The sequence below is a fragment of the Phalaenopsis equestris genome, unplaced genomic scaffold (assembly GCF_001263595.1).
Source record: "Phalaenopsis equestris unplaced genomic scaffold, ASM126359v1 Scaffold000703, whole genome shotgun sequence".
Lineage (NCBI taxonomy): Eukaryota > Viridiplantae > Streptophyta > Magnoliopsida > Asparagales > Orchidaceae > Phalaenopsis > Phalaenopsis equestris.
In genome coordinates, this window is record NW_018165143.1 from 454108 (window position 1) to 467119 (window position 13012).

Here is a 13012-nt window from a genome sequence, read left to right on the forward strand (position 1 = left end):
ATTATAATAAGGGGGGGAGATCATCACAACTCTAACCAATAAAAACATTATAAATAAATAGAAAAAAACGGGAATAAAAAAGAATGAAGGAATATTGCTCTGAACTCTTATTTCCTACTTTTCTATTTAATCATCTCATGAATTTTTAAAATCAAGGCATCTATTAAAAACAATTAATTATTTAAAATTCTATCATTCCTTTCTTAAAAACATTATAAATATATAGAAAAAAACGGGAAAAGAATAGAAAAGAATGAAGGAATATTGTCTCTGAACTTTTATTTCCTACTTTTTCATTTAATCATCTCATGAATTTTTAAAATCAAGGCATCTATTAAAAACAATTAATTATTTAAAATTCTATCATTCCTTTCCTTCCAAATTTAATAAGAAGTAAAATAAAGTGTTAATAAATAATTTTTTTTATTAATACTATAATACCAATTAAAAATGTCACAACCAAATTTTTCAAAAAGAAAAATAACCATTCAACTAAGGGTTTAAAAACAAAAAAAAAAATTTGTGAAATAATTTGAAATAACAAATAGTGTCTAATTTTAGAAAACAGGTGAACTAGATTATTCTAAAAAGATGTAAGCAATTGACCGACAATTCAATGCTAAGCATTAGAAGACGCGTCTCTAAATCCAAGATTGGTCAGAACTATGAAAATGTATTTCTGCTCGACAATGATAAGATATGTCAAGAGCGAGGCGTAAATCATCCCGACAACGAGTCTCGTCTGATATGTCATATAGGCAACGACAATATCTGCCAAAGACCTTGCAAAAACGACTATAAGACCGAGGTGATGAACCAATTAGACAGACGAAGATGCATACCTTGTAAGACTTCAGCTAAAAGATAAACGAGTCACGATTCACCCGTTGAAACAGATTGACCAGTTAGCCGACTGATAAACTAGGGCGCATGCCAGAACCCTCAACCATGGATAATCCGTTGACCCACTTTTCATCATGACATACAAGATTAACACTTGACCGGATGTCTCTAATGACTGGCACAAGATAAAGTTAAGCAAGTATGTCGGGTAATTACCCCATGTTAAAATTGATATTGTAATACAAATATGATATAAAATAAATATAATTAATTAGAGCACTAAATACATTAAGAACGATTTTCATAATCGGTCATTTATTTTTTATAATTGTACAAAATACATTCATGTAAATAAGGGACAAAAGGACGACCGACGAAGGGGGCAACACATTTGGACTCGCCCCTGGGTTTCCTCGACAATAAAGTCTCGACCCACTCTATTTTTCTCTCTCTCTCATTCTACACTAACTCTCGAGACACTATCACAGAAAGAAAATATGGGATTCAACACTCTCAATTGCACGGCGTTCTATACAAATTTAAAGCTCCTTAATAATGTTAGAATGAAACGATCTTGGGCTTATTGGATTCATCTCACGGAGACGCTTAATTCAGTTATCAACTTGTCAGATTTGGAATTCGTTTAACGTTCTAATTACACATCAACTGTTTCCAAAACTGTTTTAACGACTTAATTTGGGCTTGAGTTGACTAAATATGGACCAAATTTGGTGTGATTATGTTTTTCTTGTCGAGTTTGATTAAATTGGGATTTTTGATGATTTATAATTCATGTTTGAACATTTATTGCTAAAACATGGATCGAGATTCGTGTTGATCTCCCTGAAATTTTTGCCAAGCGATTCAAGATCCATGTCAAATGATAACTTTGTCGACGACATATCAATTGTCCTTTATTTTTTAGTAACTGTCAAATATATTTCGAACAATAAAAAATTTTGAGCTTCACTTGAAAATGATCCCAAAGATCAAATGATGCTAAAAAAATTAGACATCATGATAATCTTGAAAGAAATTTTTGCTTGAGGTAAGCTGAATTTTATAAGTTCGATATTCATAATGTTTTGGTGTCATAAATTTTAGCAGGAAAATATTTACTTCACTTTAAAAAAAATTGATAATTGTAGTATTATTGATGCAATGTTTAATATTTGACATTTATACATGTAAATATATAAGTTTTGGTGCGAGACATGTATATGCATAAGAATTATGTACTACGTATGTAAGCATATAAGTTTTGATGTCAGGCATGTAAATGCATAACTACCATGAGGTATGTAGACAAATATACAACTTTTGGTGACAAAAATGTAAATGCAAAAAAAATATGAGGTATGTGGGACAATGTGAATGTCAGGAGTTGAGATATGGAAACACAAAAGAATTGCATGTTATGTTTGTACAAACATATCCAAGGAAATTTAATTTTAAGGTTTTATCGTAAATATATTTTAATTTAAATATTTTGGAAAGAAATTATAGTATATTTAAATTATAATATCTAATCAATTAAACAAAAAACATGAGATATTTTTTCACTTTAATCTTATTTAAAAAAAGGATATTATATTTATTTTAAAATTTAGATTTTGTTGAAATATATTTTTTTTCTTTTTCTCTTCTTTTCTAAACCTATAAATAGGTCTGAAAGAAGAGAAATAAGTTGAAGTCCCCCATCATATTAGCAGATGATCAACGGACTCCTAAACTATATAATACATGTCAAGTTTTAATTAAAAATTTAATTAAAATTATAAAATTACAATCTTAAAATAAATTTAAAACTAATTATCTATTTTAATTAAAAAACCTAACAACCGTTTAGATACTAAAGTGGCAACTAGGGCATGGAAGTTTTTGTCTCACATAAGAATAAGATGTCATAGAGTCACTTATACAAAACCATTGAAAGACTTTTCAATATTGTACTTGAATAGGCTATGTTTTAACTAACTATTTAACTCACTGCTATGTAATTCAGTAGTGAAAGAATAGAAGCTTGTTTTATTATCACATAAATATTTTATTTTAAATGGTGAAATACATCTTTTAGATATAAACAATATTTAAATATAAATATTAAAATTAGGTATTAGATAATAAAAAAGAATTGTGTGGTATATAGTTAAAATTTCCTGTGGTAAATAATTTGCCAAAATAAAGAAAATACTTCTAAAAGATCATACATGACGCTTGCCCAGTGGACTGAAACGATGCACTTAATGGAAGTGAAAAAATTTCGCGAGTCTCTCGCTCTCTAATTATGTTAATTGATGAGTAGTAAAATATAAACTAATACAAATGAAATAAAAATTTATTTTTTTATAAAAGTATTTATGATTTCTTAAAAAAACAAATCAATATAACCATAATATTTTTATTAGAATAAAATATTAAAATAATTAAAATATTTGATATAAATGCATTGACGTATAGACTATGAAGGGTTTAGTAGGATACGTACGTGTCCTCTAAAAATTTGCTAAAGCAAAGTTTATAGGAATGACTGAATCCTACTTGTAGGCAAACATCCATTAAACACGCGACATTACAGATTTAAGGTATGTTTGGGGCAGCTGCAGCTTATTCAACTTCTGTTGATAAGCAACTTATCCTGATAATCTGCTGATGAGCAGCTGATCCGGATAAATTGTCTGTCTGTTTGGTTGGCGCTTATAAAAAACAGCTGATTCTGAAAAATTGACTATTCTGCCCCTGTTCTGAATAAGCAGTTTAGCTGTTTGGTTAGTGCGTTTTGTAAACAGCTTATTTGGAAAAAAAAACAGCAGAATTTGTTCTTTTCTCAACAAAATTAAAGATCACTGTTCAGAGTAGAAAATACCAAAAAGTTGATTTATATTTATATAACTAAAACATATCCGATCACATCAAACGAATATGTTACACATACAAAAGTCAAATGCACATGCACATACTACTACAAAGTATAATGAGCGCCCATAAAAAAAAAATAACATGTTAAAATGATAAGTAAAAATATGATAATGTTAACTTTATAATATAGCAGCATATCACGACCCATGTCATCTGACTCTGAAACTACAGAACCCTGAGCAAATCTGTCTGACTGGGATACTGTAGAAATGGAAGCACTCAAAGCAGATGCAGTGTTCTGAAATGTTGATATCGACGAACTCTGATCTGGGGTATCCTTCTGGGATATCATAGAAATAGACTCCCTGTCGGTCCACCTGAAGAAACTGTAGTCCTCCTATCGTTGTGCCCACCTTGGGCACCTGTAAAATTACCTTCCAAAGCTATGTGTCTTACGTGACGTGAGTAGCAAGGATGGTAGTCCGCACCGACACATCACTTTCTCGGACTTCCCTGAATATCTAGAACTTATCATTCTGCAGTTATTAAAATAAGAATAGATCAGTTCAAATTTTGAGGAAAATGACATATAACATGATACAACAGGTTTTAAGATCGAATATAAATTATAACCATACCTAATGTTGTCAAGCCAGATAGATTTATGGCACAAAAATAGTTATGGCTTTCAGAGATTGTGTCACATTTATATAATGTTCATGTATGTGGTGCTTTTGTAGCATTATGATTTCTAGATTTTCTCCTGATTTGTTATGAGAGATTATGGAGAATTTTGGTGTGTTAATTTATCATCCTAATTTTGTTGATAGTGGAATAATATCTTCCTATCGACTTAAGCAAATTTATGTGGTACCACGTAAATCATACGTTTTTTTTTGTTTGTCTATTACGTGAATTTGTTTTCCACATTATTTTACAAAAACAATTTAGTGTCAATTATGAAAGATAACATTAAAACAAAGTTAAAATATATATAAATATAAATAGAGGATGCAAATCATCAAAAATTATACTGTATTATTGAACGATTTATAAATATACAGGCTAAGCAACATAAAAGTATGTCTGTCTGCACTCCAATGCTTCTCATAGTTCACAGATTGGATTTCAAGTCAAAAAGAAGTGGTGAAATCGATGTCTAGAGTTCTAACAAACAATTGGAGATTTGGAAGCACAAATCTAATCTTTGAATTTAGCCAAGATATTTCGCCACCCTTTTTTGTTAAAAAATGTAGTGGGTCTATTTCCCACATTAACCTCCCTCACACATAAATCACAAAAGATCATAGTAACTTCTCTATCCCACATGGCTGATGTTCCAGTCTCTTTAGCTTTACTCATTGAGTTCTGTCAGATTAACGGATAAGCACAAAATGTTTCTTTTCATGGCAAAAAAATCACAAAACAAAAGAACAATTTCTATATCAACCCTCTAAAAATCACAAAACAAAAGATAGATTAATGGCATCTTCATCTTTGTGACGTCGTAAATTCTTTAAAAGAACTCTAGATGACAAATCATGACAAAGATTACTAAAAAATAGGATAAACTTTAGAAAGAAAAAAAGAACTTTTGTAAAGATTGTCAAACTGTACATTCATATAAAAGAGGAAATATCTACTTTGGGAAATGTAAATATGGAAATAAAATGGTACAAAAATCTTCTTATCGAGTGACATCCATAATATTACACTATAAACACTACAATGTAGATTTTGGTTGGAGTAATTATACAGAGAAACAATTCCATGTTCTAAGAGTTATTTAATTTGACATAACACAAAGAATAATATTAGTAGCTGGTGTTTATAAAACAGAAGTGATTTACCTAAAGAAAAGAACAACAATATTTTTCAGCTACAAGTGTAAGCAATCAAAACACAAAATGATAAATATTTGAATAATATTTTAGACCATATAATAGTTATGAGGCATAAAATTTTAGTTAGAACTACCGAACAACGCAAAAGAATTAGCACTCTTTCATATAAAAAAAAAACTATATAATGAAACATAGCTTCTTAGAAAGGAAGGAAGATTTCATGTCATTAACCAAACATGGAAAAATAAAACAAATCAAACAAGTTGATAACACACTTAAAAACCAAAATTAGAATCTTTCACCATCTCTTCATCTTGGAAGCGTTGCAAAGCTCCTAATTTCGACTAATTCATCTTAAAAACAAATTGAGTGCATGTAAATTAGAGGAAAAAAAAACATAAACTAATAATTAACAATACCAAAAGAGTCAATAATGCACGTGAACTATCTTTTCATACAATTTTACCAACCATCCATACTTGATATAAAATACAACACTAACAAAATGTTTGATAGGTGCATCATCATCATCATTATCGCCACCATCGGAATCAAAACATTAGGCTAAAACTAAAGTATATGAGTTCGACTACAAAATTCCTCCTCCAATTATTTCTGCCGATTGTTAAAATAAATAAGACAATAATATTTGAAAGTTTTGTACACAATTTCTCACTCTAACCCTATGTTGCGCTTACAACTAGGGGTACATATGCATAAGAAAATCCCACTCATATGGTATGCCTTAGAAACAAACATCTGTCTATGCAAATGGAAACAAAAGATTAATATTTTTTTTTATGAATGTAAACAGATTCCATATACAAATTCAAAGCAATCAGAATCAAATATTTACCTTCGAAGAACAACGGTGTGCAATCAAAGCGAGACCGGGATTCTAAACTACAGTCCGGCTTCGAACGGATCCGCAAGACCGCAAGACCGGGATACAGAGAATAGCGAGAGGAGAAGCCGAGATACAAAATAACGTTCAGATCCGCAAGATTTTTCACTTATGCGTCCAACAACGACTTCGAACAGAGGAGATCCGACTTCGAACGGAGAAGCCGGGATATAGAATGGTGACGGGAGCGAGAACGCAACGACTTTGAACGAAGAAGATCCGGCTTCAAACCGAGAAGATCCAGCTTCAATGGGATCGAGAGAAGAAGATTCGGCTTCGAACGACCGAGAGAGGCGAAGAGCTAGGTCACGGGAGAGGTCGTGGGAGAGGCGAAAGAGAAAGGCAAAGGGAGAGGCAAATGAAAAAAGACAAGGTCACGAGAACGATCATGAGCGGTATTGCACAAATATGAATCGCGAAACGCGGACCGCGGGGGTCAGGTCGCGATCCGCGTGTTTTAAAAATTCAAAAACGTTTTTTCAAATAATCTCCCAATAAGCGCGAACCAAACGGTAGAGCGGCAAAACGCCGCCGCCCGCACTTATAAGCTACCACAAACGGACCTTTAGAAATTCAAAAACTCTTTTTCAAATAATCTCCCAATAAACATTTTCAAAACACCTTGCACACTTATAACTGCCCCCAAACGGGCCCTTACAGTGATTGAAATACAATTGATCGGAGCCCACGGCGAAGAACGGCGAAGAACGGTGGAGCGAAGCCTTGCGAGCGAAGAAGATTGGCGGAGCGATTCCTTCTTCCTTTGCTGCGCTTCGGACGGGAGGGAGGATAGGTAAGACGGCTAACCCTAGGCGATTTGCTCGGACAGGGTTTGTCTTCGTTGCCTTTTCCCTTATTCCTTTGCAGTGTTTAACCTAGCTGCCACTGCCTTCTTTCCCACTTCTCTCGTGGCTGTTGGGCTACGGCCCACAGCATCATGGACTAACCGAGCGTCTCCTCCTCCCCCTCCTCTTCTCTATTTGGTCCCCCACCTTCCACCAACTGGAAAAGCCTTTTGTCCTCTAATCTTTCCAACCCTACTACCTTCAACCTCTCTTTTCTTCCGTCCACTGTTGATAAAGCGGTTTTATCCGGGAGGAAGTGGAAGAAGGTTTGAGACACTGGAAGCTAGCATCGGTGGATTATTCCTTTGGGCAAAATGCCATTCTGTAGTACTCTCTTGCAAACTATTTCAAAAATTTGGAAACTCAAAGGTATGGTGGAACTGATCTCTCTCTCGTATGGCTTCTTTCTTTTTGAATTCTCTTGTTCGGAGGACCTTAACATGGTCATGGATGGTAGACCGGGTTTATTAGCGGAAAAACTTTCATTTTTAGGCGTTGGTCACCTGATTTTCAGCCCCTAAAAGAGTATTTCTAGAAAGTTCCGATTTGGATCAAACTTCCTAACCTTCTTCTTCGCTACTGGACAGAAAATGAAATTTTTAAGATTGCTAGCTCTATAGGGATTCGAGTCACGGTTGATCCTTTAACTGATAAAGGCACTAGGCTCAGCTTTGCCCGGGTTAGTGTTCAAATCAACAGTCAATCTCTTCTGCCAGATTCTATAATTATAAATGTTAAAGGAAAAGATGTGGTTCAACCAATCTTATATGAGTGGAACTCATAACCATGTACTTCTCGCAACACTTTTGCTCATGAGACCAAATCTTGCCTCAAGTCTCCACACTGTAAACCAACTCCCATCATTCCTATTTCTAGACATAGAAGTCACCCCAGGAGCTTCATACCTCCTAGAAGCAACAACACCCAGCGCCTCTCACCACCCGCTCCCCCACTCCACCTCAGTCTATTTCCCTTTTTTCCCTTGACCCCCACGACAGATCTTAATGCCCCTCCTTCTTCCCCTATCATCCACAATCCCCCTTCTTTTCAACTGCATTTATCCCCAAAGAGTCAGGTTACCTGGTTAGCCGGTTCCTCCCCCTAGCCCCTCTATTCCTTTGCACTCCTCTTCCTTCCCTTCTACTGCTAAAACTAGGAAAGGTAGGCAATAAGGAGGGGGTCCTCTAGTTTAACAATTAATTTGTCCATATTTTTTCCCAATATAGCAGTTTGGAACGTTATGGGCTTGAACTGCCTTGTGAGAATTTTTGATTGTAGAAACCTTGTTAAAACCACAAAATAGATCTTATCTGTCTCCTAGAGGCTATACTTTCCTCTGATATTGTATCAAATGACCCCTCCAAGAATTACACCTCGTTCCATCAAGAGAACAACATTCATAACTGTCACTTCTCTTATAATGGTAAAATCTGGATAGAATGGAACTCCAACAACATTTCTTTCTTTGTTTTGGATATTAAATCTCAATATATTCATGGCCGAGTTAATTTTTCCAACTCTATTTAGTATTTAGTCGCTTGTGTTTATGCTGATAATAGCGTTGTTGTAAGGGAAAAAAAAACTTTAGCATTCAATCTCCAATTTTGTTGCTACTATATCCGATCCTTGGTTTTTTGTTGGAGATTTTAACTGAATAAGAAACATGGAAGAGAAAATTGGTGCTCTCTTCCAATTCTTAGTAAGTTGTTTAACTTCAATGCTTGTGTGTTTATTAATGATCTTCACGATCTTCCCAACCCTGGGTTCACTTTTAGCTGGTTTAATCAACAAGTTGATAATCCTATAAAGTGTTTGTTTGATTGGGCTATGGCAAAATCTTTGGCTGCAGTCTTTTCCATTCTCATCGCACAAAGTTCTTCAGGCTTTTACTTTTGATCACTCCCTAATTTTGATTTCTTTGGGCTCCAACTTTACTCACAATTACATGTTTATGTACAAAAACTACCAGAGCACTTTGATAACTTTTATGATGCCATCTCTAATGCTTGGAATATTGTTATTCAAGGGGATCCCATGCTTGCTCTCGTAAAAAAGTTAAAAAATATCAAAAAGGCCATTCTTAATGCTAAATTGACTCATTATCACTATATTATCACTATATTTCACTTAGCTTTGGAAGCCCAACCTCTTTCTAAAGAGCTTCTTTGACAAAGTATTACAATCCATGATAAACTATCCAATGCTATCTCGTGGGAAAGCTCTTGGATTAGGCAAAGAGCTAAGTGCTACTGGCTTTCTAAGGGAGAAGTGACTTTAAATTCCTCTACCAAAGAATTAAGAGTAGAAATATTGGTAACTTTATAAGAGAACTCCAATATGCTAATGAGCGTATTAATTCCCAACAAGGCATCATCCGAGAGGCTATTTCCTATTTCTCTACTCTACTTAATAACTTTTATTCTAATTTTAACAACTCAATCAACATTCGTGCGCGTAAATCTTTAACTCAACATGAATCTGATAAACTCATTGATTATTACTCTGAAGAGGACATCAAAGTTGTTTTCTTTCAAATAGGAACTGATAAATTCCCTGGTTCGGATGGTTTCAATTCTAAATATTACCAAAACAGCGAAAGCTTCACTCAACAAACTTGTGGGCTCTATTTGATTGTAGGTATTTACAACACAAAAATTTGGGTTTCCATACCATGAATGAAAACATTAACCCAATATTAGAACCCATAATAGATAACTTTCTTCTATTTAGATGGGCCTTGAATCAATTAGTATCATAACGCTAAAATTTTTTTTGTGCTTTGCAATATGAGAGAAAACCTTGATATTTCACCTTTTATTAATATCCACTTGACAAAGTGCTAATCTATAACTCTTGAGCAAAGAGGGAAAAAATATCGTTCTTAGATAGAACATGATGGCGTATGGTTGAGAGAGCTTTGTGCTAGCAAAATCCACTTATAATGAGGTTAGTGCTAATCTACCTCTTGAGCAAAAAAGGAAAAAATATCTTTCTCAGAAAAATCATGGCAACATATGGTTGAGAGAGCTTAGTACTAGCAAAATCCACTTATGATCTTATAAAATTGTATCTAAAGAGCATATTATGGATTGATTGATGTAGCGAGCCCAAAGATGATGGTGAACATCCTAGACATGGGTAATAAAAGGTTTCTAGAAAGATTAAAGTATGAATACCACCACATTATTCACACTCATAGACCTTGTGTATATTATGATAACATAGAGAAAAATCTATAATAAATTATTTCTATAGAGCTGTCAGCAACTAAAGATCAAACATGAATATACTAGTAATCTTCAAGCTGAGGATTTGGAACAAGAATTTTGAATAAATTTTATATTTAGACATAAATTTTATGTCAAAGTAAAGTCACACTCAATATGTTGTTCATGTGTTAGTATTCAATTTTATATAATGGATATTAAGCTTTTGTTTCGTTTCATTTGGATATGCATTTTAATGGCCTTTGAGGGATATTTCATGTCTGTAAAGCCCATGTTGCTTTCTGGATATGTTCTTAACTGGCCTTTGCAAGAGTTGTCTTGCTTCTTAATAAACAAGAACATCACGTACTCTTCAAGAAGCATGTTTTGTTTGTTAAGTCATGTTCCCAAAGTTAAACTTCACATTTATTTGATAATTCATAAGAACTTGGTCACAATATAACCCCATGAGTTTAATGATATGATTAATTTATTTTTTACCATGAATGACAAATTGTTAGTTGGTTTGCAGCTCTATTTAAGCGTTGCTATGAAATCCAAGAAATAACAACTGTGACCAAGAAAATCCTTGTGGTGTGCTCATACAAGTTAAAAATCATAGCATAATAGATTTTTTTTATATGCTTACAAAAAATAAATCATGAATAGTTTATTCTAGATTATTTGATTTGACAATTTTATTCTTTCATCTGTGAAAAAAGCTTAGAAATTCACTTCAAGGCTAAAAGTGTGCGAGTGCCTACCTTTTAGTTGAACTGCGTGTTTAGCATATTTATAGGAGAAATAGTAAGATCTGATAGTATTTAAATAGAAATGTGAAAATGTTTAGGAGAATTGGGAATATTTTAGCTTACTAAATCTTTTAATATTATTTTTAAAAAAATATGCCTAATGAGTAGAGAAAAAGTCTATTGGTTACTATTTTTAATAATTAAGGTGATGCATAAGAATGTGCAAATTATTGAAGAATTATATTCTATCATACATTAAAATTATGAGAGAGTAATTGAACACAGGTTATGGCGTGATACGAAAATTACTCAAAATTATTTTGGATTCATGCCGTGTAATTGTTATTATGGAAGCTATATATTTATTGAGAGGTTTGATGAAACAATATAGAGAGTAAGGAGGATCTACATATGATTATTGTTGATTTGGAAAAAATACTGATGATAAAGTTCAAAGAGAAGTAATTTGGAGAGTTCTAGAAAAGAAAGATGTTGATATTTCTTATATTTAAGTCATTAAAGATATATATACTAGAGCAGTTTCTTGTGTTCGAACGCAAGAAGGACCGATCAAGTATTTTTCTATTTTAGTTGGATTACATTAGGGACTAGCTTTAAGCCCATATTTTTTTGCTTTAGTTATGTGTGTTATCGTAGGACATTTGGAGGAGGATGTATTTTGGTGTATGGTTTTCATTGGTTTCTTCGAGAGAATTTAGAAAAAGAAATTAATTACATAGGTCATCTTTAGAGTCAAATGGTTTTAGTTTGAGTAGATCTAAAACTGAATACATGAAATGCAATTTTAGCAATAGTAGATCTAGTGGTGGGTGATCAAGTCATTAAATGGAGTGATTGTTTTAGATATCTCGGATCTATTGTTCAAAGTGAGGGTGATATAGATGGGGTATTATTAGTAGAATTCAAGTTGGATGATTGAAGTGGAGGAATATATCGGGTCTGTTATGTGGCAGAAAAAGTATCGTTTAGACTTGAAGGAAAACTTTATAGGATGGTGGTGAGACCTGCAATGGCTTATGGTACAAAATGTTGACCTGTAAAAGTGAAACATAAAATTAAGTTAAGTGTGAGAATGTTCAGGTGGATGAGTGGTTCTACACGTAGAGATAAAATATGAAATATATATCCATGAAAGGGTTGGATTAGCTCCAATGACTCACAAGATTAGAGAGTCACTTTAGAGGGTTTGGTCACATTAAGTGCTGGCCATCCGATGACCTTTTTAGGTGAGTACATGTTTTAGATTTGACTTATGATAAGAAAGTTAGAGGTAAACCTAAAAAGACTTGGGCATGTTGTATAAAAAATGATCTTAATTTATTAGAATTAAATGAAAATATGACACTCAATAGGAGACAATGGAGAAATGGAGAAACAATGGAGAAAAAGGATTTCATGTTTCTGTCGTTGTATGTCACTTCTTGGGAATTCATTTTAGGAATTTAGGCATATGTTTTACAAATGCTTGTGAACATGAGCCATTTATATTTTAGCTTGAAATATACAAAGATATTTCCATGAGAATTAAATTTCCCATAAATTTTTTTGATGGCCTTTTATACTGGCCAAGCTTGAACCCTTGCACATTTTTTGAAGTGCTTATCATTTATCATATGTATGTTATGATTATTTTTTATTTTTTAATATGACCATCACTATGAATGTGTTATTTTTTGAAAATGTCATTCTTGTTCAATATTATAAATTATTTTGATATATATATATATATATATATATA

General features: G+C 33.0%; 1 protein-coding gene across 1 annotated transcript in view; it reads left to right on the forward strand.

Annotated features, from left to right (window-relative positions):
• The first annotated feature begins 7110 nt into the window (after positions 1–7110).
• LOC110030356 overlaps positions 7111–13012 on the forward strand; it is a 60014-nt gene continuing 54112 nt past the window's right edge. The window contains exon 1 of the mRNA XM_020733027.1: positions 7111–7243. The gene's annotated coding sequence lies outside the window, so the exon portion shown is untranslated. The remainder of the gene's footprint in view (positions 7244–13012) is intronic.